The sequence below is a fragment of the Aquila chrysaetos genome, chromosome 9, assembly GCF_900496995.4.
Source record: "Aquila chrysaetos chrysaetos chromosome 9, bAquChr1.4, whole genome shotgun sequence".
In the NCBI taxonomy this organism is placed as follows: Eukaryota; Metazoa; Chordata; class Aves; order Accipitriformes; family Accipitridae; genus Aquila; species Aquila chrysaetos.
This window is the reverse complement of record NC_044012.1, coordinates 6643191-6665932: the sequence shown is the minus strand read 5'-3', so window position 1 is coordinate 6665932 and position 22742 is coordinate 6643191. Positions and strand designations below refer to the sequence as shown.

General features: G+C 44.1%; 1 long non-coding RNA gene across 2 annotated transcripts in view; it reads right to left on the bottom strand.

Moving 5' to 3' along the window:
- Positions 1–22742, bottom strand: part of LOC115345474 — a 182445-nt gene that overhangs the window by 130226 nt on the left and 29477 nt on the right. The gene's annotated exons all lie outside the window — the stretch shown is intronic.

The window sequence follows — 22742 nt, the reverse complement described above, 5'->3', positions numbered from 1 at the left end:
GTGTGGCTGACAACTTGGATCAGAGCCGCATGTCCCACCAAGCCCTGGTTTGCTTTTGGAGAGAGCTCCCCACTGGGTCTCCTCTGGAAGGAATCTGTGGGCACCAAAGCTGCTCTGCAGCTGGACTAGTGCCCAACAAATGGAGACGACCAGGGGATTACTGCAAAACCACCCCAGGCTCCAAACTGAGACACTAGTGTAGACAGAGCTGCAGTGTAACCCAAGAGAAACAAGGCTGCTGTCAGTCACCTTAAATTCACTAAATATACCTGGGGAAAAACTGTAGGGGATTTATAACACAAAAAATGTTGAAAACCACCAGAAGTGTTTTGTAACACTCTCCTATTTTACTAGGTCATATTGTACCTTCAACATTTCCACAAACTTCGGCTAACATCAGTCAGATCTCTACTTAAGGAACAGTGAAGCGCAGTTTGCCCAATGATGACTAAATTACTCGGGAGGAACTACAATTGATAAGACAATGATTTATGGACCTATTGTTTTCTAGGTTCTCGTAAATAATCCTAATTGGTGTTAATCATCCACCCTCTGCTTTGTGTTATCACCAAGCAGAGTACACTTCCTAAAGTAGCTATTTAGGGGCATAATCCTTCTGAAAGGCCAAGACAGCTATTGACTTCAACAGGATCTGGATTAAGGCGCTCAGAGAAAGGAAAGCAACTCTGGAATATGAGCAAAACACATCACACTGTCTTTTCATGTCTGCATTGAAAACTTTCTTTTCAATATGCTCATGGTAAGTTCAGTGAGTTACAGTAATCCTTTCCACTTGGGCTTCTTGCAGTGACTCTTCAGTCTTTCTACCAGCTCAGAAATGCACCACACAGGATCTAAATTTACTGATGCTATTACTGCCAGTTTGCAGCTCCTGCCCGCATCCCCTTGCAATGGGCTGACGGTGTCGTATCTGAGAAAGACTGCTTTGGAACAGCAGACACCTGCACCAGGACTTGGTGTCTTTCTGTCTCTGATTTTATTGTTATCCCTGAAAAAGTACTTTGATCTTTTGGTGCTTCGCCATTTGTCACGCCGTACCCTTGTCAGGAGGGAACCGCGGAACTCGAGACCTCCTTGCTTGCTGGTTTTAGGTGTAAGGTTTGGTGGGTTCAGTTTTAGCATACAGATGAGCTTGCTTGACCTTAACAGGTCTGCACTTTAAATAACGCTTAAATAGCATTCTAGAGGGTACAGTCGCACGCTGCTTGCTTATGGAAACTACAAGGAAACCAGACAGCTTTTCAATTCGTGTATCAAAGAGAAGGAGATTTACACATAAAAGGGCGAATTATTTTGATTTGTAGTTTTCAAGCCACTACGCATTCTCCAACATAAATGCTCCCTTGTCTCTGGTTTCTGATAGTTCATATCAGGTTCAGTGGCCTAGATTTTCAAAGGTGGTAATTTTGGAGGCCAATATTTCTCAGTGCCAACTCAAGGTGCCTTAAAGAGACCAGATATTGCTAAGATACTGCATACCTTGGAAAACTGGGCCATTTTAGCATCTCTCAAACTAGACACCCCAAAGTGACAGCGTGGAAAATCATCAGGGGTGGATTTGCCAGAGGAGTAAAGCTCTTTCCCCCACCACACCGTCCCCTCCACTGCGCGGCTCACGCCGGTCCTCACAGCATCATCCCCTCATCACCATTCAAGGTCCCCGCAGAGTCAACATTACCAGTCCTTTTTGACATTCTCAACCACCAAACATCCTACGTAACCTATAAAAAGAGCTCACTTCCTTAGCTATTTCATCTTTTAAATAGCTATCAGAGAAAAATCTCCTAAGGCCTGAGTCTGGGTAAAATCTAGCTATATGGTATTTGAGGGAGAGGAGGGGAGAAACCCTATCCCATTATCTGCATTATCCCGTTACCCTTGGATGTCTTCCATGTACTTGGAAGAGCAATGCCCCATTCTTGAGGCTTCACGTTGCAGCCACTGCCTTTTTGGCAGAAGAAGGGTGGATGTGGATCCCTTCAAAGTCAATCAATGTCACATCTTTAATCAATCGAGAAGGTCACCACTGTACTTCCATCAAGAAAAGTTGGGTACAATTCTCGCTGAGTACTAAATGTTTATGGGGCACTCAGGTTGCAGTGGGTGTTGGAAAAAGTCTTTTCTGGTCCTGACCTCAGCACATCTTCTATTCCTAAATTCTTTTTAAGAGTTTAGGATGGAATAAGAATTATATCCAGGACTCTGAGAGACAATGATGCAGAAGTATGCATAATGAAACTCCAAATTACACAAGGCTGACTTAGTTTTGTGTTTCATTATTGCTTTGAACACATCCAGTTTTGCTGAAAGGCTCGGGGAGCTTTTTTGTGAAGGCAGGTCACATTTTGAGCGAGCTTACAATGATATTGAGTTTCACATCATAATCATCTACAAAATTTCATTGTTCAGCTGGGATGCCTGTTAGTGGTCACAAAACAGAAATTTATTGCATTTCAAGGAACTGTGACTAGGAGGGAGGATCAGAGCAAGGCATGTGTGAAAACCGTTCAAACTTGAAGTCAGGACCCCTTGTATAAACAAACCCATCAATACAAAATGCTGAATCTGTTAAGCCAGAAAATTCTTCCCCCAAATTGGAGTCATTTCATTACCACTCTGGCACAACTGGAGCAGGATCCAAAGCCCAGTAAATTCAAGGGTAGAATTTCCATTGATTTCCAAGGAGCCTGGATCAGATCCTAGATCACATTGTCACACTGCAGCAAAACCCAGCCGTGTTGCAGTGTACCCACCTACTCTCTAAAGTCTCGGCTCTAGCCGTTCAAATTCATTGCAGGTACAATCTAGGTTATTCCAGCATTTGCTTGGTGCAGTGCTAAAGAAATACTGTTTTATCAAAATCAGCAAGGCTGAATACCGCTCCTCATTAGTAAATTAGGCCAACTAATGAACACTTTTTCTTAAGAGGATTTGTCTGCTTAAATCAAAACCAAGTGTCAAACATCCTTATTCTATCAATCAGACCGGTGCCCTCCTGCACCAGCTGTGGACTAGGGCTGGCTAAAAACATACGGAAAAAGTGAATGAGGACCTCACAATATTTTTTAATGAGGTACTTAGGCTTCTTTTACAACTGGGAACAATCCAACATAATCTGGTTAGGTAAGGGATCAGCAGCTTCTGTGAACACAAGAAAGAAAGAAGGGAAGAAGGAAAGAAAAAAGGAAGGCAGGCAAGAAGGGAGGAAGGAGGAAAGGAGGGGAGGAACACCCTGTGTTTCATTTGCTAATACTTCATGTTGACAAGTCACAAAAACACAAAAACCTTCTTTAACCTCTTGCCTCCTCTTGACAAAATCATCCACCTACAAATTAAAATCATCTCCAGACATTGCTGGAATTACTTTCCTAGGCAGTTCTGTAATGTAAATTGTTGTGTACACTAAGAAATTATTTTAGAAATAAGACAGAGTTTTTTGTTTTTTTTTTTTTTTTCTCTGCAAATCAAAACAGAAGTCTGTATCTGAGAGGAATTCCTGGGAAGAACAAATAATTCTCTGGAGCTGGTACTAGAGTAGGTGCCCTAAACAAACCTACAGAAGGAGCATAATGAGGCAATGATTTATTGCGTGCTATGCAACTCTCACTGCTATGCAGTGTGTTGTAAGAACCAGCAAAAGGGAGAGGCAGTAATGATACAGCTTCCTCCTCCTCGTGTGTTTCTAGATATTACCTGCTCTGGATCTGACTGCGTGACACTGAAACGGGGCTGCAACCACCCTGAGCTGCAGGATTGGCAAATGATCTTTGTGCTGCAACGCTTTGTCTAGTCCTTAAAGCTGCACCATCTCCCCCTACCTAAAAAAATTTTAAAAATCTATATTTGGATACTCTGAAGCTTTGCACAAATACAAAATGTCATTCGTGTTGGACGTGTTATTGCTCTGTTTGCACAAAAAGGATTTTCAAGAATGTTTCCATCAGTAGGTGGAATCCTGGATCTTCCAAAGTCAAGGGTAAAACTCCCCTTGGTTTCAAAAGGGGCAGCATTTCACCTATTCCATTTTAAATGCATTAGGGACTAAATACAGATAGCAAATTCTGCATACGTAAAAAAATTTGTAAGAAAATCTTGGTCCTAAAGAATTACAATCAATTAAATGAGGAGCAGAAACGGGCAATGTAACCGGTATTGCACTAATCAATACAGTTCAACATGAGTCTGATCTTAACTGGGTTGTATTTGCAATTAGCCGTGCTTTTTTGCAATTTAAAATTCATTTGGGTTCTTATAATGACTGGTGGGTTGCTTGCAGTTCTGCCCATATTCCTCCCAATTTCTCCAATTTCAGACTACAAAAAATTCTCCACAACTAAGAATTAGTCTTCAAATGTGTTTGGTGAGTTATTTATAATAAATAAATGTGAAAAAAATTACCTGCAGATTACTTGTGCTCAACTTCCCCCACCCCCCCCAAAAGGCTAAATCAGTGAAATAAATTAATTGCTATGAATTATTCAACTCTACCTGTGGCAATGAAAAATAGCAAGAGCATTAGGTTTCTTCTTTGTGTACTAAGCCTCTAATTTATAGAGAATGCATATTAATAAAACACAGGATATTCATCAATATTCAAGTCACTGACTGCCTGGCTATTTAATCTAAAATTACCAGCCAGCTCAAAACTCTTACTAGTTAATCATGCAATCTAAGCTATTCTGATATTGATGGTTAACATTAATTGCCCAACTGCCATTTATAAAATCCTCTCCTACATCTTTCCTTTGCCTAGCAGAGAGCCCTTTGACATGTTTAACTTTACGGACAAGCTGGAGAGGGCCAGCTCATCTGGGCTGCTCTTCAACCCAAAATGTTTGCGTGTTTGTTTCCCATGAAAAGGATGTTGTCTTCCGTTGCGGTTTTGCATTTTGAACATTATCAGTAAAAAATGTTCTTCCTTATGACGATCTTTGATAAGTTTCCCTACTTCTGCAGATGTTCTGCAGGTGATGAGAAGAACCACCTGGTTTTCGTTCAACTGGACAGAATATTTTGTCCTTTACAATGGAAGCAAAGGTGATCAGATCAGGAAGGCCAAAACAACGATCAGTCTCAGTTGCCAGACATGAACTCCACAAAAAGCCACCAACAGTGGATTTCCTCCCCAAAACCTGACTTCACACTCCCAAGGGGACAGCTGGCAAAGAGCAGTGATACCTTCAGACATTGCCAACCTACGCTGCTTGACTTGCTCTGCACACATCGAGGTGCAACAGGAGAATTTGGGGAACATTTTCACGTGCTACAACTTGGCCAAAGTTTAGGCTCAAACTCCCAAAGTTTATCATACCAGTAAGAGGTGCTGATGAAGGGGATGTCACGGACAGCATCCTAAAGCAATGCACCGTAATGTCAAACCTGAGTCAGTCTTGGTATTTATCACCTATAATTTTCCTTCGTTCTTCCGCCTTTCTCTTTTTATTAACTTAATCAGATCAAAGCAAACAAAAACCCAAACAAATGGAAACTTTTCAGTTGTTGTAACCACAAAGTTAAGATCCTGGAAGTTAACTGTAAATCAGCAAATCTGCAAAGAACTCGCTGCCCTCACTGGACCAGAAACTTCAAACTACAAACATATACAGAGAGAGTCTCATGTAAAGGCTACTGCGTAATAAATAAAAGGATTCTTACAAACAACATTCTCAACCACTTTCAAATGATTTAACCCTTGTTTCATTTAAGCTGAAACTTAAGAGCCAAAGAAAGATTTTGCAAAAAATGTTTTCTGAGTAAAGACCATCCCTTTCTCTGTATACAGACGCTGTCTGGAACAGAGAGAGAAATTTTCTGAATTTTATGATTTTGTCCTTCTGGAATTCAGGAACTACCAACAAATCAGTAATTGTATCTTCCCACGATCTGAGGACTGTTAGTTAGCGATGACTGGTCAGATAAGGCACGTGGTATTGCTTCTACTCCCCAATTGCTCTGGCACAAAAGTGCCCTCCTGGCCTTGAGACTTATGTAAGGGATCCCATCCATCACAGCCGTGTCAATAAGAACTTGAACCTGAATGTTTACAGAAAGCAAACACTAAGAGTGCAATAGCAGAGTCTACCCCAATTCATTTCAAAATTCCAGTAAATATTTGTGAACTATGTTTTGTAGCATTCGTACAGGTCCCATTGGCGATTAAACTCAGCTTCAAAACACACCGAGGCTCTCGGTGAATTCTGAGCTGCCGAGAGGTAACAGCAGGCTGACAGCAAGGAGAAAATGATGACTGCAGAGTGAAACGCAGCCTCGGAACAAGCAAAGACTAAATAAACTCTCAGCATACCTCGGTAATTCTTCGTGGCATAAGAAGTGGCTTGGGCCTTGTCTGAACTGGGCTTTTACCTAAGTTAGAAAACCATGTTTAAATTAAATTTAAAGACCATTCTTCTTAAAAGCACTTCTACAATGCTTTGGCTGGACAGTGTGTTTTTCTAACCAATGTTTACATAGTTTGACCCATTTTCACTTCTTTGCTTTAACTGAAACTATTAATTAAGCTATTTAAAAATTAAATCGAGTATATGCCTCCTTTGGACTGGATCTCAGGCTTCATTTAATTGTTGGTTCTTGTGCTGAGTTTGGCTGTGAGGGTGTGTGAATCTGTCTCCATTTGGAAATGAACCCAAAATTACAAATATATTTCATACAGGCTAAAAGATTGAGTAAAATGCCGAAGACATGCCCTGCTTTAATTGTTTTAATTGTTTGGAATATATCCCTGTGATATTAAAAATTACATCTCCAATAAACACGGTGACATGAGCCCAGTGTAACTCACTGTCGGAAACGGTGTGCATCTTTAAATGGCTGAGCTGGTGTTAGAGGCATAAAACAAAGTTTGATTTTGTGAGCATGAAAACATTCACACATCGCATTTCTTGTGATTTATATGCCATAATCATACTGGATTTTCAAGTGGAAAGGGTGCCTAGAAATTACTGAAAACGGGTCATCTCTATTTTTCTATTTGCAACTAATATAATACAGGGCTTTCTGTCGTAAAGGGGCCCGATGTGCATACCAAAGTCTGATTTAGATTTTCCCGTTGAATGGCTTTTCTGTCCAGAAATCTCATGAAGACACACTGATCCTTTAAACTTCAGTGTTGATGTTGAAATTATGCTGTGTGTCAAAATTACATCAAACAACTGCACTTATTTCCACCAGAAAAATTTGATTATTTCACTCTCATTTACATTACATTTTTTCCCCACTATAATGCTGACTTGGAAATTCCCTTAGGTCTGGACACCTCCAAGTAGACTTTTTCAGTAGAAAGAAAGCTTTCATTATATTTCATCTTTTTTTTTTTTTTTTCTCCTTGATTTGAATGTTATAATTGGATTGGAGAGATATTTATTGCGAACTTCATGTTTTGCCAGGCTCCACGAGCGGCATCTTTTAATTTCTCTCTTTTCAATGAACCTTTTGACTTGATAAAAGTGGCTCTAAGGTATTTTTACAAAAGAGGCCAACAGAGCCAGTTCATTTTAAACCCCTCTCTTTAAAGTATCTCATTTCCTTATTATTTCTTAATAGAGGCACTATCCTGCAATGTCATAAAGAATGCTGCAGTTGACTTCAGTGGGATCAGGATCACTCCCTACTGTAATTAGTTCTATATTTCAAAATATTAGAGGTCATTTTCTTCCTTTTTTTTTTTATCTGTGAAAAGAAAACATTTAAAAAAAAAAAAGACTTTCAAGGGTGACTGTCAGTAGAATACTAAAAATAAGTTGCACGCATTCCAGTTGCTACAATTTATGCCTCTAATGAAATTTTCCTCTTCTCATTTACTGCAAATTTTTAATGTGAGCTTTTACAGCCATTGATTCAGTATCTTTAATCTTCAGCCAATATTAGATAGAAATGGAACTAACTAGGGAAAATCCATCTGGTTATAAAGCACACTGTCTATAAAGCTGTTCAGTTCATCCAGAACTACTTTTTTTTCCCAGTGGGTCGGATATTATGAAATTATAATATTTTGAAATACTGTTAATACTATTCAGAGATTAATACACTTGTAATTAATAATAAGTTTAAAATATTATGACGCCTCTGGAGAAATCAAAGGATCCAACGTCAATCACCCTGACTACCAGGGACGGGCTAGGTCCCACAGTGCCAGGTTCTGATGTTCTTAATTACGCTCAGTAGCAAAACCTACTCTCCGAGCCCAGTAGGTAAAATTCAGCCCCAGCCCAAACCAGGGAGGGAGCACATCATTTCCAACTACTCATTTAGACGGGCTCTGTCAGGGTTTGCATGAGCAAAGGTCTGGGAGCCAGTCTCACAGGGAGAAAATAGCCGCGCGCCCACACCCCAGGTCGTGGCCTCTCCGTCCTTCCCTTTGCCGAGGGCTCACCGCAGGCTCCGCCGGCACCGCGGTCGCTGTTTTACAAAGAGGGTTGTGCTGGTTCACCGGGAGCTGTTGGGCTCCCTCCCCTGCCCCGAGCTCCTCTCCCCAGCCCCATAACCACTCCAGAGCAGACAGCCTTTGTCCACACGGTCTATTTATAAAACCCCACTTCCAAAAACGTGTTTCGGCTGGCTTGGGTCAGCTTCACAACACCAATTACGGCAGCCAAGCTGTGTGGCAGGAAGGTGCAGCACCTGAAAGAAATGGTCCAGGGCCAGTAACAACTTGACCCTGAGCAGCTCTAGCAGAGCGGCGTGTCTGACCGTGCCCTCCAAGCAGGGGAAAAACAAATGCTTTTCCCTCATGATCCTCATGTCAATGCTAAAAATATAAAGCACTTCAACCCTGCAAAAAGTTCAACCGTGCCCGGTGGACAGTCCCTTTAAAATCCATGGGTCTATAATGCAGAATGAAATCCCGCACCCGCTGAAGTGAATGGAAAAACTCTTCTGCCCTGCAGGGTGCCAGGAGTTCCTTCCCAGGGCAGGAAAGTTAAGGACACGTGCAAGACGTTGGCAGGACAAGGGACCTATTTTTGGACACTGCCTATGCTAGGTATTTCTACCGATCCAGTTAACACTGTACCAGAACATGTGGTAACCATTCATGCATTTACTAATCACGAACTAAAAAAGGAAGATTGCCCAGATTCCCCGGATGAGGAACAGGACCGAAGGTGGGTCTGTCTGCCCGGGGGCTGCTCCCGCGCATGGGCTCTGGCTGGGACACGGGGACGCCACGCAGCCTGCAGCGGCAGGGCACGGGGGTGCAGGTCCTGAGCCACCTCTTCTGCCTTTTGCACGCCCATCTCTTTACCCTCCCCACGGGTGGGAAGAGACGAGCCCCCGCCAAACACCCGCCCGGGTTTCTGCAGCCGCCACGCGTGGACGGGCGCTCGCACATCCTCGTGGGAAAGTGGCGTGCAATCCCCACGGCACGCTGCTGCCGAGACCTGACTTGTGTGCTTCCCACCCCGCTTAACTTCTCTTCACACGCGACTTCACGGCCGGGATGCCGAAGAAAGACCTGCCAGGAAAAGATTGGTTAGTTCACACGCATCCAGGGCTTTATCCAGCAGCACGTGCCAGCCTCCCGGACAAAAAGCTCATTGCTGCTTCCTACAACAGATTAAAATGTTTCCTCTGCACTGGCCACCATGGTCTGGAGCAGCAGAGAGGTGAGCAGCCTGCGTGGTTATGGCACACGGAGTCCCCCGGCCACGCGCAGCCATCCTCACCGCCTGGGCTGGGCACGGTGGAGATTTAGAGGCTACGCGCACGTGCAGCTTTTCTCCTCCATCTCGTCTATATCTGGCACAGGGAAGGAGTGCGATCTCATGACAGTGCGAGAAAAAGTCTTTATTTATTCTGTCTGGAAGAGCGTTGCGTGCAGTGAAAGCCTCTCAGCTCGCACAGGCGCTCAAAAGAGACGTTGTTTGGGGTGCTGACAGATGAGCCCCCGTGGCTCCCCCCGCTATGACCGGTTACCCCCAGACTGCAGCCAGCAGAAGGAGGCACGCCTTCACATCCACCGCTCCAACGCAAAGTCCAGCATCCTAATACTGCCCACGAAAAGTCAGTGCCGAATTTCGGCGGGCCGGAGGTGTGGGCACACGCTCCCTTCTGCTGACTCGGCTGAGCTCCGGGGCCCCTCGGGGCCGGCGGCGGCAGGGGCACTTCTGTCAGCACTCTGCGGAAACAAGTTAATTGACATATGCTAACACGCTGTTAAACATAACACAGTCGTGTTTAAAAATACACTAGCTAGTCGGATCAAATGCATTTTTAAACATGCCTGCTTTTTTTTTTTTTTCCAAAAAGGAAGAGGTTTTGGTTAACGTGCTAGTAAAAACACTTTTGAACACAGTGGAGACGCAGGAGATGTGAGAGTTACGACAAGTGTCCTGTGGCCAAGTGGAGTCTGCAGAGAAAGTTGACTTAAAAAACAGGTTTTCCCCGATAATGTTAATTTGTTTACATTGTCCAGTTCACAGGATTTCAACACGAACACACAGCAAAATGTTTATGCGCAGCATAATTCCCATGTAATCCATCCACAATGTTTGTAAATTCAGCCCTAAGGCACTACTGCAGTAAAGACCATCGTCATGTAATATGATAATAACAACTCCCCAAAAGCATTACAACTCTTCCTGCCAATACAAGTATCTCTTTAATGACATGTTAAAACCGAGAGCAGAATTAAAACCAAGATGTAGTTTTGTGTCTTTAGTGATAGTTGTAATATATAGCCAGGGAGAGGACTACTCCCTTCAACTGAAAGGAAGCCAGTTTCTGACTCTGTCCCACATTTCTTTTCTTTCTATAAATTGCTACTGCTGGAAAACATGTAAACCTTTCCTCTTTGCATGCTCTTCCACCACTGGCTGGTCCTCCAGGTCTCTTAAGACTAAGGAGTCACCTACAATAGCTTTTTATTTCTAGTTTGAAGCCAGGATCCTCGATATGATCAGTTCCAGCGAAGCTGTTCACACCATCGCTGGCCAGCGAGTGTGATTTTGGCTGGTGGACAAAATAGCAAGTGCAAGAGAACACTAAAAGACAAAAGACTTTGCTTCCATGCAAATGTAACATGGGGCAGCAAATGGAAAATGGAATAGCAAAATCTAGGTCAGTGAAAAGCTTACTGGTATGAAGAGACAATAAGCAGAATTGCCTCTAAATATAACAAATACTTACTCAGGTTTTTACCGAAATCATTGAGGGTTCTTTAAACAATATTGCTGGGGCCCGATTTGTAAATCTGCATGCCCAAATATCATGGTGCAAAATGAAGTTGAGACTCAAAAATGAAACCATCCATCAAACGCCTGGCAATGAAGGTACACGAATATACACTGTGATCGCCCTTCGTCTGTGCCCGAGCCAGTGTAACTGCAGAGTTGCACGAGGGGTTTTAAATCAGGCTTTGGGGGGTGAAGTGCAGAACCGAGACCCACCACCGTGCTGAAATCACAGGGGCTACGGAGAATTTGCACCGATACTGTTAAGAGCTGACATTTCTGTTAGAATAAGTGAGGCTTTTTAAGGTTTACATTGTATTTGTGCGCAGGGGTTAAAGCACGGGAGAAATTAAGACAAAGACGACTAGGGAGAAGAAAGGCACCTGAGGGGCACTTCAAAGCAAGCCTGTCGATACCGAGGCGCCTGGGCGAGGGGCTCCCCAGCTCCACGCGCTGCTGCCAGATGTGACAGCAACCTCTGAGCTCAGGATGCCCGTCCTGGGGCTTGACCCCAGGCTGACGGGCACGTCACCGCAGAGCTTGGGCCGAGACGTGCCGCAACGTGACGCCGTGCCTTCGTACACCCGCGAGATGTGGAAGGCGAAGGGAGGCTGAGGTTGGAGCTCAGAGCGGGTTGAACACGTGCTCTCAGCAGTAATTGCTCCCGGGAAGAGAAAGGAGGAAAAAGAAAGGAAAAAGCCCGGGCTGAACTTTTATTCCAGGCTCCTACCCTTTCCAAGCTGCGCGTAAGAGGACGTCAGAGGGCTCCCCTGAGTGGCCCTGCCCTGGGGCACATGCTTCTGGTGAGAGGATCTGGTGAAAATCTGTAAGGTCCTCTGGCCATGCTCTTCCCCAGAAGAGATGATATTATCAGATTAAAAAAAAAAAAAAAAAAAAAAAAAAAAAAAAAAAAAAAAAAAAAAAAGAGCAAGCAAGAGAAAAGCCTGCTAGCTCATGAAGTTCCTTGATCTGAAGCTCCACGAATTCTTTCCATGGTTTTGGTACAGCACCTTATGTGCAGGGTAGAAGGGGAAGCTATTGAGTGTTGAGTTACGGAGGGGAAAAACATCTCAAATTCCTTTCTATTTATACTCACAACTTTTCCAAATCATTATACACAAATCCCCTAGCCTCAGCTGAACTGCTCACGGGTTACAGGGCCAAGAAAGAGGTGGAGCCTTCATAGCTTGCGCTAAGCCTTTCAGAAACCTGGAGAAAGTTCCCAAAAAATGAAAGCAATGAAAATTACCATGCCAGGCAGAGAAGATTTAACCTCTACAGTGCCCCACAAGCACAGAATTAATATACATGACAGTAGGAGGTTGCTTTCATAACAGGGAGCATAGGTTGCTTATTTGTGAGAAGTTTTCTGGGACTACCTTCATTGTTAAGCTGAGGCTGACACCGGGTACAGAGAGACAGAAATTTGACAAAAACCTTGAGCATTTGGGGGTATTTGAGAAAAAAATCTATTCTGGTAGTCCAGACACTAGGCTGGGACTTGTTAAGTTGTGAACTTGTTAAATTCCTACTCCACCAACGGCTTCCTGCATGACAAGAAACCAAAGCCTATTTCTGCTGGTACAAATTCTCCTTGACTTTAAGAGACACCGTGGCCTTCGTGTTTCAGCTCCTCACCCATAAAGACATTTGACAACTGCTTCCCCTCCTGCCACACAAGCTCCACTGAATAGCCGTGCGATGCATCAGTACACCAGGCAGAGAGGGGCTTTAAGCTTAGGGGACAGGTCCAGGTGCAAGTCGTGAGAGATGCATCCTCGCATGGTGCTTCTGCGCCTCCTCGTACAAGCCTGCATTTGGGATGGCTTAAAACCTAACGTAACTCATTTTTTTTAATTCCTTTTACCTCTGTTGCAACCAGTAAGGTGGATGGTTTTCAGATTTCAGCTTCCTTGTTATTATTTAAGGTGTTTCCTTGTTTTGCCTATGTTTTGTTCATTGCTTTTAGCCAAAACAGTGAATTAGGGACACCCATTTTTACTTCTCTTTCTGGTCTATATTCGCTTCATGGCTTTCAAGTTATAGCAAAGTGCTCTTATTTTTGGATTTCCGACACTGAACAGGGCAACACAGACATTAAAGTAAGAAATATGCTAATTGGACTATATAATAAATGTAAAAGATATGAGAACGCTCTCATCACATGAGATTTGGAGGCTCCCATCTCTACCTTAATTAAAAATCTCAGGCCTGTATGGTTTAGCATGAGGCTCACCAATACAGCTCACACGTACGACATGCAAGAATGAAGCACCCCATGGGCTCCTCCGGAGGGACTCATGACACCTTACATGAGCAAATTTAAGGTCTTAAATCACAACCATGTATCTTGACTTTATAAGCAGGAGCCAGAAAACTCCACCAGCAGAAACAGGGATGTGGACTCCAGGACTGTATGTGGGCTCCAAGGAGGACTCATGAGAGCCTCAAGAGGATTGGATGAAAACACCCCATGGGGTGATCCAGAAGGGTGGTTTCTGTCCTCATACCTTTGGGGGGAATTGCCGGAGGGTGATGCACACATCCTACAGCCCGAACTCTTCCCAGACTATCCATTACACCGAAAAGTCTGCGGACAAGAGGAGCCCTGATGGCCAGGGAGCTGGCTGCTCTCCCACCTTCTTCATGCGGGAGGGATGGATCCGGGCTCACAGCTTCGCTGCCGTGCACAAGTTGCCGATGGAGCCAGCGGGGTTCAATGAAATGTGCAGCCACTGTACTCTGTTCTGTTTATCCACACCCGAATGCTTTTTAAATAGGGACTGCTGAGTTACCCAAAAAGCACCGTAGCCAACACGTTCTCAGATTTCCAACCGATAGCCCTTAAAAATAGAGTGGTGGCTGTTTCGTCCCCGTTAAACAGGTAAATATAACATTACTAGAGGTCTGGAGCCTTTTGTGCTGAGCTTTGACCTACAGCAGTATTTCCCTGCTAGAAAAAAGCAGGCTGGAGTTGGTGACATAACACCAAATATACAGATGGGACCACACTATAATTAGCAAGGGAATGTCATTCCTGCCATCTTTGCTTCGTTTGTAACTGTGCCTGTAAGCTCTGGGGAATGGTGTGCATTTCACACAGTCTGCACAAGAACGAGGATTGCCAACTGTCCCAGTTCTGGTGGGATACCCTTGGTCCTCTGCCCCGAGGCTTGCAGAGATGCCAGCAGCGTCGCGATGCCGCCGCCGGGACCCCTGCTCCCGGGGCAGGGGGGAGGGATTTCTCTGCACGGCAGCAACAACTCGGCTCCCTCCAAAATACCATGTGCTCCCAGCCAGAGGAGCATCACCCATTGCTTCTCGAGAGGCTCCCTCACACCCCCCCAAAACCATCCTTTTGCCTATCATCAAGCCAAACGCGCAGCCTCGACCTAACAACAGAGGCCGATAACTCTGTTCCCTTCCACACTCAGCTTGCTCCCAGGAGGGAGAGAATTTATTCAGCGCAAATATGGGGATTTTCACTGGAGCTGTGCTTTTCAGCATGTAACCACTATTTTTAAATCTCTCTATTGGTTCCAGTAAAACACCAAATCAATGTTTAAGGTTTTACTGCTTACTTGAAATGTACTCAATAATATAAGTCCAGTTGTCTTTTAAACACTTTGTCATCCTCTGCAGGCACTTAGATGAAAAACTTACTGTCAGCTCTGCTCTGTCTATGGAGTCAAGTGAATTTGTTCGGTTTTTCACCAGGCTGTACAAACTGGTGAAATCAGCCAAGGGAACAAACAAACTCACAATGTAATATGTTCCTTGTCTTACGCACAAAGTTCAAATCAGCTTACTCAAGGAGGCTAATTCATCCTATTGAGTCCAAAGGGACCTTGCCTCTGAAGATCTCAAAGCGTGTTAGGAACATTAAATTGCACAGATTTTTAACCCTGGGGTTTTCAAACAGAACGGACCCCTGTGATCATCTCATCGGTTCCTCCTTCATGACAAATACATAATTTCCCTGTGTATTTCTTGCACGAACCTTTTGAGATAAAGTAGAACATATTTTTCCGGTAAGGACTTCAGCCTTGATGAAAAACTTCAAATTATGGTGAACGCACCACATCTCTAGCTAAGATTCCCCAATTTTTCATTCTCTTTGCCACAAAAATATCCATCTCCCCAAGTCCATCTCCTGCAGTGCCATCATATTAACCGCATAGGTGGGTAAACTGAGGCCTGGAGGAGCCAGGGCTTCCCTAAGGTTACACAATGACGAAGTGCGTTTTCCCACCGTTATTTTGAGCTCATTTAAGCTCAGGCTGCTGCCGAACGAGCCTTCTGTTGCGCGCTGCCCGCGCCTTCCCACCGCCCCCAGCCCGCGTCCCTGCTCCCCCCGCGGGCTGTCCCACGCGAGGAGGAGGGACCCCCCCCCACCGCTCCCAGCACCCACCTGCACCCACGGTGGTCGACAGCACCCGCGGGGCTGCGTTACGTGGCACCGGCAAGCTCAGAGCCCCCCGGCCGTGCCCGGGCCGTGATGGAGGAATAAGGCAGCTCCTGCTGCGAGCTAGAGCCCGGCGTCCAGGAGGCTGGAGCCCTGGGGTCTGCTCCCAGCTCTGCCACTGAATTCCTGCAGATCTGTAGGGAAATCACCGATTTCCCTGGGATTTCCCCATAAATTTGATGGAGTGCCTTGAGATTCCCCAAGGAAAGGCACTGTTCAAGTACAAAGCTTAATTATGATTGTTATAATATAGTCACGCCACTAATTCCCACTAAGAACTGCAAATCGCTCCCATTCCGCTCCTCCATCCCCCATGCTTGTCAGTGCTGGTGGACAATTAATTCCCCCAAAAGAATATATTAAACACATGTGAAATCTTTTCTAGTTACAGGACATCTATGAGCAGATTGCAGTTCCCCTCGAACATATTTGTGATTTGAATGCATCAAGTGATGTATTTCCATACCTTTTTTTTTTTTTTAACAGCTTGACAGAATTTATTCAAAATTCAAGTTGTGACTGGCCAAATAAATCTTGCAGCATCCTCCCTATGCCTGTGATTAACCAAATTCTTCTACCACGTACAAATTTAAAATTCATTTTCTATAAAGCTTGCATAGTTGTTTTTAGAAATCGTATTGAATGAGCTGCCTTTTTTTTTTCCTCCAGTTAAATTTAGTCATTTTGAAATCCACAGGAAGCAATCTCAGGAGGAGTGTAGAAGGTTGAGGTGAGTTCATTGAAAACCTCAAATGAATTAAGATACATTGAAAATACCTTGCATTTTTGCCCTGCAATAAACACCCGGGGCTGCCACAAGAAATGTATCGGCCTCTCTCAGCCAAGCTGAGCAGCAACAACTGCAACTTTCCATAAGCCTAGGGGTTAATGAAACCCATGCCATAAGGGTTAAAGGATAAACTCAGCTCTACGACCACTGCTTAGGGAACATTTGAAGGGCAGTTCAATATCCCACCCACAAAAATCATCCCCTCTGCTGTCACCTCTGCAACCAGGACAAGGAGTTCTGAGATTTATTTGTGTAACACCAGGCCTGAAAAAAATTACGAGTTGTGATGAAATTAAAGACATCCAAATTTTTAGCCATTCTCTGCTGATAAAGGCTCTATTATTACCATTTACAAAGGGGAAACACAGCCAATTATAAGCTACTTCTGGCACATGCCAGGCCTCAAGTAGAAGATAAGCCAACACAGCAGAGCTTGCAGCTGGAAGCCCAGAAACCTGAAAATGAGCTGACTCATGGAAATATCCTCATATAAAATATCGGATGGTTATTTTTCTCTGCCTCCTTTCTGTGTGTCTTAGGAATGATATATGAATTGCCTTATTTACTTTGTCCCATAAAACTTACATTTTTTTATTAATGCGCTGCCAGCTCTGAGAGCAGTAGGTGTGGGAGCTGCTGGAGGGAGGGGAGCAGGGAGGAGAGCTGCTCTTTTGGGGTAACAGCAGGGGAAAGGTCCCCTGCAACACAGCAGGTCCAAAAGCCGGCAGCAAACTTTCAGCTGAGCTTTGTCCTGCTCCCAGAAAGCAAGCCAGCTCCTCATTCTGCCCTGATTTCACCAAAATGAGGAGGCTACCTGCACTGACATTACACTGGGGAGAATTCGTGCAAAACGAGGGTCCCAGAATTTATGCTCCTACCAGAAAACAAAGCGTGAGCAGGAGAAGCGATTGCTTATGCCCCGTGCTGCCTGTCCCAAAGCCCAGCTCCAGCAGCAAGCCTGATGCCCAACTCCTTTGATCCTGCTCTTCCCCAGCAGGCAGGGGATGCAACTGGCCGTGGGTTGCCATCAGCGTGGATAAAGACCGAACTTACCTGGTCCCTGACACCGATGTGGAGCCTTTTCTTGCATTCGCTTCGATTTTCCTGAGGACTTTGTAATGTTTGAGATGCCCTTCCCCTTTCAAACCCACTTGCAAGGCACTCACAGGTTGTTAGGAGAGAACCGGGTCCAGGTGTGGTGGGTGGTGGGATGCTATGTGCCTCATTTCCCTAGGAAACGAGGTTAAAAAACCCTGCCCTCCCCCCCTGTTATACTGCCCTATCGAATTAAGGATGCGAATGCTCATTATGAATATAATTAAAAGCAACAGCCTCATCTACCAATCTATTTTTGTCTGCTCCTCACCTAGGCAAGCAGCAGAAGGAATTAAAATCTGAAGGGAAGAGCCACAGGCGGGGTCAATTGGCAGACTTTTGCTCTTCACCGTCTTGAAGCATGTCGAAAAAGATTTCAGTAAGACAACCTTCCTTAAAAACCACTGTTCAAAAAGACATGCTTTGGATGCTTTTTCCCTGGGAAACCCATGTCTAACAACTACAAGGGCACAGATTGGGAGTATATTTCCATTTTACGAGGGAAGAAGGCAAGAGCTTTGCAGCATTTCTTGCACCAGCTGCCGGCCTCCGTGGCGGCAGGGTAGGTAATTAAAAAGGACGTCATGTAACAGATAAATGCAGGATAGTAAGTAGTCATTACTTGATATATAGTATATCATCTATTATTAGGGGCTAATAATTCTCTAACCTATTCATGTTAGTCTTTTGTCCGTGCAGCTAGCCGTTTGGCATGCTCTAAATTTCTCTACATAAAATTTACTCGATGTTACAACTCATATCTAATCCCGAATTTCTGTGCATTTCACTGCAGTATATCATGTAGCTAGGTAAAAGCTCAACACTAAATCCTTTGCAAAAGGAAGAACAAGCCAACAAAATTCCATGTTTTCACTTTCCTGCCAGAAAAAAAATGGTATAGCGAATATTTTTCTTAGTTGTAATTTTAACATTTATTTCCACCTTTAGAATGCTGCAATTCTAGAGATGCTTAGCTGTACTTTACACAGCACTCAATAATGCACTTTTTGCCTGACATTTTTACTCTTGTTGAAATAACCTGTATTTTAAATACATTTATACATACATTTAAATACATTTTAAAAAATGCATTCTAAAGGGAACCAAAGGAAGTGCTATTGTGTTTAATCACAGGGAGCGAAATCCTCAAGTCATGTAAATCATCGTTTCACAATCTGCTCCGCAGTATCCCAATTTGGAAAGCGTATCATAGCAAACAGAGCTGAATTTATAAAGGATTCTTTACACTTTTAAAACATTCATGTAACTTAGGGTGTCAATCTCCCTCAGCTGTCCTAGATCACTCCAAGAAATAAAAGTGGAATTTATTTATTAGGAACTTTATTTCTTTTCTTCTAACTACTGATACTCACTCTTTTTTTAAAATTTCATTTTATTTTACTTTATTTTATTTTACTTTATTTCCAAAGCCCAGTCTAAAAACTTAACTTGTGCTATAAAAGAACCCGAGCCACTCAAAGTACCCAATTACAGTGTCTCCAGAAGGTTTAGAAGTCAGAACAGCACTGATAAAAAAAGCCACATGGGATGAAGCAATAATACTGCGTTCGCCTGCAGGATCTCTGCTGATGAGCAGCTATACAAGGACTCCGCTGATAAGGGTTTACAGCTAGAGACTGTAGTAGCTGCACCAAAAATGAAACCAGATCTCTGCTTCTGTCTTCTGCAAATTGTTTTCCAACGCGGCGCTCTTCTGGGAGACAGAAAACGTTTGCCGTGGGTTATCAAAACCTTACACTTTCAGTTAACCTGGCCAAGGAGTCGCTCTGAAATGCGGGAAGGAGGACAAAGTCTGCAAACCGCCGGCAGAGGTTAGAGCAGACCTTGGGAGAGGAGCAAAGGGACCCTCCCGGCAGCTTCACGTGCAAATCGCGCCAAATAGCTGCGCATTACAGCAGGACCCAACTCCAGATTAAAAGGAGAGTTGGGTAGTGGAGTTAGGAACTGAAACGGCCAGGAAAATCCTCTCCTAGGGATTATGAAGCATTTGCCGTTCAAAACGTGTGATATATTTTTTTATGTTGTTTGTCTTGTTTACATATCCTTCATATAAAAGCAGGATTTTGTCCACCAAAGGCTACTAAAACCTACATGCATTTTTGCAGGACTGTGCTGTTCATTTTTGTCCGTCAGCAACATTGCGCGTGTGCTCATTTGAATCCCATTCCCCACAGTTTCGCCCAGAATTGGCACTAGTCGGCCTCTCCTATAGAGAGACTCTATCTGCTGCGCTATAGCTGTTATACTCCACCCCAGAGATCGCCGCAGTTCAGCTCTGGAAGGTTTGCTTTCAGGCTCCCTGCAAGAGTACAAGTATTTGGGGTCCTTTCATTGTTTTCGAGAGGGAATAAACACTGTTTGTTAGGACTCGGAGCAGAAGTACAAAGGTTCCCATAATGAGAGGCTCGGCTCTGGCTCTTGGAAAGATGCAGGGAAGGCTGAGCACATGCGAGTGAACAGCCGGCCAGAGCACGCCGTGCTAATGCGATTACAAAGGCTGATATCTAAAAAGGAAAAGCTTGCGCTGATATTAGAGCGATAGCAAAGGAGGAAAAATCCCTGTCAAGTTTCTTAAAAACATTTGACCCACTTCTGTGTAAACTTACAACCCCCCCCGCTTTTCCCTGAGCTCAGCAGCCACCACCCCACGTCACTCCCGGTCTCTGAGGACCTTTGGTAACTTTCTCCTTGTTGTATTTAGGAGATGGGAAATGTTTTCCTACAGCTCAAACCTCTCTTAAACCAACTGAATTAAAAAAAAAAAATTAAAAAATTACTTCACTTTCTAACAGATGCACAAGTGCACCTTGGGATGAATGTGTTACGGAGGCCAAGCTATCGCCACCTGCCTCCCAATTACATTTGCTGCATCGTCCCTTGTGGTGTGCACCTGTGACATGTTGGCACGGAGCGGGGACGACTGGAGTGTGCAGGCGTGGACCGAGCCACACGGTCTTTTGCTTTGCAAGAGTATCCCAGCGATTATTGCCACGCTTTCTTAAAGCTTAAGGGACATTCTGCAGCAGCCGATTTTTTTCCTCCTTTCGATGCGATGAATTAACACGGGGAACTTGCAGTCCTGTAAAGTGGCAAAGCCATGAAACTATAATTTAAAAGACTCCTCACCTCAGGATACCAAACGTCCAGCTGGCCAGGGACCGATCTAACAAGGGAAAAGGTCATTTGTGGGCTCCCTGCTACCTCGCCTCACATATACACCTAGCCAGCCAATTAACTAACTCTAGCAGTAATTCCCATCAAATTTCAATATGATTTTTACACCTGAAATAATAGAGGAATCCACAACGCTGTGACTGTTTGCAGCAAGAATGATGTACAAAGGAAGACTTCCAAGATTTTAGGCTCATTATATTCGTTCCAGTATATCGTACTGGGTTTTTTTCTTCTTTCCCCTGGTAGCGTTGCAGCTCTTTAAGTGGCTGAACAGCATCTGCACCAAGAGGACCACATGATGTGAAGCAGAAGCAAGGAGACATGGCGTTATGCATATTGTAAGGGTACACTGAGCAATGCACTCACAGTGACGTATATACTGACAGGATTAATTTGACATTGGCAAGTGAAAACTTACTTTGTCATTAAGCTATCATAATTATACCATATCCAGAGCCAACGGATGCCCTAGCTGAGATCCCTACATATGCTGTCTTTGCAGCGAGAGGCTAATGCAGAATTTTAACATCCATCTATTTTTGATGGGATTGGTACAGGAGCACAGATTGGGACGCTGCTGTTTCATAAGTGCCCCACGACTACCTACGGGTAGTCAAGGTGACAAAGGTACTAGAAAATGGCTGAGGGGCATTTGCAGGCTGTTAATGGAGGTCCTGCTCCCCAACGCCTAAAAAGGCAACAAGACTTCAACGAACTCTAAATCCTTTCATAATGCAGGCTGTCTAAACATTACTTCTGATTCATATGTTTTCAGCAAAGAGGATATTTCCTCATAAAAGAAGGACAGAAGCTACATACAAGAAAAATGCTCTCTAGAAGACAGACAAACCATGAAGATCCTTTGCACCTGATAGATATTCAGAAAAATCAGTCTTTTGTCCCTGCCCACCCCTGTTTATTTGGATGATTAGATATGCTTAAGAATGGAAAAGCCAGAAAGATACCAAGACAGAAGAGCTGCAGCACTCTTAAGGATGTGCTATTGCAATATTTATTGCTGCTGAGATAGAAAAAAACAATGGAGTATCCAAAAAAAATCTTAATGTTTGCGGGGTTTAAGTACAGCAGCTTTAGGTTACCTTAAGGTGAAAATTTATAAAGAATCAAAATTGTGTAATAAGTTAAGCAAAAAAATAGGTTTCATTCTTAGTTCATGAACTCCCTTGCCAATGACAAAATATGCTATTAGTGGCCTCAGTACGATTGTGAAAATATCCCTTACTTACAATTGAACGTGCTGGGTGTTCGGGTTTTTTTCTTCATTGTTGTGTGTTGTTGAGCTAAAAATGACAAAGCCCTGGATTTCGTCGTTCTTGCAATCTATTCTTTTCCCCTGACTTCCTGTTTTCATGAAATTTTAATCAGGCATTTAAAATAAATAGCTATGCAGAGTCTCTATGCCTCTTTGAATGCTTGGGATGGATGTTTTGGGTAAAGTGATAGTCCAGAGACCTTGAGAGCATTTAATCCCATTCTAACTTGGCAAGACAACAGAAAATTAAACCACTGCTCTCTCCACTTCTAGCAACTCCGGAGAGATTTTCGGGGAGGGATGGAGGCAAGTCCGGTGTGTGGGACAGCACAATGAAATAATGGGTCTGTCACTCTTCCCCCTGCTACGAATACCGACAGCAATCAGACCAATTGAGAAAAGTCAGCTCTCTAAACGAGAAGAAAAGATCACCTCTTCAAAAAAAAACCAAAACCCAAAGAGATAGGAGCGATGCATGCTGCCTTCGTGCCTTTTAAAGGTCGGGGTGTAAGGCACAGCCCCTCATTGAGAATCCCGCACCCCTGGGCGGGCAGGAGCCCTGCTCGGCTCCTCGCCCTCACGCGATGCTAGTCGTACGGCACCGACTGCACGACACAACGTGGGGTAGAAAACGCCAACGTGGAAAAAGCCAAGAACCAGCTTAGAGCAGAAAAGCTGAGAAGCAGGGAGGACGACAGGTCCAAATCCTCGGCTGGT